The sequence below is a fragment of the Acomys minous genome (genome assembly GCF_964271855.1).
Source record: "Acomys minous genome assembly, chromosome: 1".
Classification (NCBI taxonomy): Eukaryota; Metazoa; Chordata; class Mammalia; order Rodentia; family Muridae; genus Acomys; species Acomys minous.
In genome coordinates this window covers 111,649,847-111,653,137 of record NC_140483.1, presented here as the reverse complement: position 1 = coordinate 111,653,137, position 3,291 = coordinate 111,649,847, and positions in this window count along the sequence as shown.

The following is a 3,291-nucleotide window of genomic DNA, read 5'->3' as shown; positions in this document are numbered from 1 at the left end:
GGAGGATGCAAGGGATTGGATAACAATTGAGATGTAATATAAATAAATCAATAAAATATATTTTTAAAAAAGAAGACAAATGGCTGGGTTTGGTGGTACACATTAATAATCCTAGCACTAAGGGTGCTAAGGCAGAAGAATTACAAGTTCAAGGCTAACCCTGATTACTTAGGGTGATTCTTTTGGAAAAAAGAAAGAAAGAAATAACCATTGAGCACCGAAGCTTAAAAAAAAAAACATATTTCTGAATGTATACCTCAAAGTTTGAATTATTTAGCTGGGTGCAGTTAGTGCATTTCTGTAGTTCCAGAACTCAGGACATGGAAGTATTTCCATGACTTCAAGGACCCCCTAGTCTATGTGTTGAGTTCCAGTCTATCCTGAACTACAGAGCGAGACCCTGCCTATAAAAGAAGCAGACAGAACTATTAAACTATTAAAACATGAGTTATTGTCTTGGTCACTGTTCTATTACTGTGACGAGACACCATAAACAAGGCAACTTTTAAAATAAAGTATTTATTTGGGGGCTAGCTCACAGTTTCAGAGGGATAGTCCATGATCATTATGGCGGGGAGCATGGTGGCAACAGGTAAGCATGGTGTTGGAACAGTAGCTGAGGCCTCACATGATCTACAAGTTGCAGGCAGAAAAAGAAAGGATGGGAGGGAGAAGAAGAGAGGGAGAGACAGAGAGAGGACTCTCTATTGGGCCTGGTGTTGGCATTTGAAACCTCAGATTCCCCACCCCCACCCTTAGTGATACACTTCTTCTAACAAGGCCACACCTCCCAATCCTCACCAAACAGTTCCACTCACTAGGGACCAAACATCCAAATATATGAGCCTATTGGGCCCATTCTGGATCAAATCACCACAGTTACTAAGTATCCTTTTCTAAACAGAAAGCTCATTATTTATATATGAAATACCACATGTAGGAAGTTAGAAACTGTTGTTGAGATTATATCTACACCCAAAACTTTAAGTAGCCACTAAACAAACCAGCAATTGTAGCAAATAGCTGTTATGGGGGACAGCAAGAAGTCACAAAGACCCCAAACTGAGAGCTACTTCACTATGGGCAATATGCTTATTCCTGACAAAACCATTATGATGGGCAGCAAAATTCATGAAGCTAATACTTTGCAAAGACAAGGATTTTTGTCTAATTTACTCCAGTGGTTTCCTCTGTGCCTGGCCTGAGACTTGCCTTCAAGTAATTTGTGTTGAACTGAAAGCCTATTTGCTTTAAAACTACCCTGCCTAAGGCTACCAAGAAGAGACTTGATACCCTATGAGCATATACAGGGGGAGGAAGTCCCCCTCAGTCACAGTCATAGGGGAGGGGAGTAAGGGGAAAATGGGGGGGGGGAGGGAGAAATGGGAGGATACAAGGGATGGGCTAACCATTGAGATGTAATAAGAATAAATTAATAAAATAAAATTAAAAAATTATTTTAAAAAAGTACCCTGCCTATCCTGAAATGTAGATCCATGGGTCCCTCCAGCTGAACTGAATGCCAAAAAAAGTGGAAGTCTACTTTTAAAAATATCTTAATTTTTGTGATGGTTTTTGACAGTATTGCTTCAATCCAGCATCTGATAGGAGCAGACGCAGAGACCCACAGCCAAACATTATGCGGAGCAAACATTATTCCTCCTTTGGAAGAGGAGGAGGGAGGGCTATAGGAGCCAGAGGGTCAAGGGCACTGCAAGAAAAAACACAGAATCAAGCAGCCAGGGCTCCTAGGGGCTCCATGGAGACTGAAGTGACAATCAGGCAGCGTGTATAGATATGACCTAGGCCCTCTACTTATATGTTATGGTAGTGTGCTTGGTGTTCTTGTGGGACTCCAACAGTTGGAGCAGGGGTTATCTCTGACTCTTTTGCCTGCCTTTGGAACACTTTTCCTCCTATTGCATTGTCTCGTCGAGCCTTGAAATGAGGGTTTGTGCCTAGTCTTATTGTGACTTCTTATGTCATGTTTGCTTGATGTCCCTGGGAGGCCTGTTCTCTTCTGAAGGGAAATGAAGGAGTCGTGGATCTGGGGGAGAGGGTAGATTGGGGGGGGGACCGGGAGTAGAGGAGGGAGGGGAAACTGTGGTGGGGATGTAATGTATGAGAGAAGAATAAACAAATAAATCAAAATAAATGAAGAAAGTTCAGTCTGAGAGAAAGTAAGTCTTGATCTACCTCACAATGCCCAAACCCAAGCAACAAGCCCCAACCACTGTCAAGTCGCATGGTTTGCTGCCTTCCTTTGCTTTTGGCTTGTAGAAGGAAGAAAGAAAGAAAGAAAGAAAGAAAGAAAGAAAGAAAGAAAGAAGAAAAGAGAAGAAAGAAGCCACCCAGCTTTTTCTCGCAGTGACTGTCATGTCTGTATTTTCTCTAGCGTTACTTCACACTCTGGTCCCCACCCTCACCCCAACCTCGCCTGCCATGCCTTGTGTTCCAGAGTCACACCCAACTTCTGATATTTCTAATTCAATTTAAATGTGACATTCTTGTTCACGTCTGTGAACTTGTAATGTTTCAGTATTTCACTTGAGATGAGAAAATCTGTTCCATCTACTGAAGACTTTTTAAAAAATCTTTTTTATTATAATTTTTAATTAATTCATTCATATTACATCTCAATTGTATCCTCCCGCTTTCCTCCTCCCATTCCTCCCTCCCTCCCTCCCGCTTTCACCCTATTCCCCTTCCCTGTGACTGTGACTGAGGGGGACCTCCTCCTCCTCCTGAATATGATCCTAGGGGATCAAGTCTCTTCTTAGTAGTCTGCTATCCTTCCTCTGAGTGCCACCGAACCTCCTCATCAAGGGGGCATGGTCAAATAAGGGGCACCAGTCTACTGAAGACTTCTAAGGACTCTCTAACACTGCCTGGAAAGTGGGAGCCATTTCATGCCGTAATGCCTGCTTAGGAAACGTAGGAGTTCGTGATTCAGCAAGCATCCTGAGTGGAAGACTTTGTGCAACAACTTTCTAGAAAAGGTGCCAGTCAAAGGCAGGGCTTTATAAGGCTCATATAAAAGTGCTTTGTGCCTCCTGTTCCAGTTCCTGGGCGTGTTTGAAAGTGTAACGGTTACGCCAACTGTATGAGTCAGGGGAGATTACTTATTCAGTTTGAGACAGAAGAGGTGTCTTTGAGAAATTTCGAGTCAGTCAACCACCAAGGAACACAAAGCCTTCTACTGCCCTCAGTTATAAGATAATTAGCAATCAAACCAATGGCATGTTGACATATATTCTTAATATTAACACAATAAGACAGGCAGACAAGATG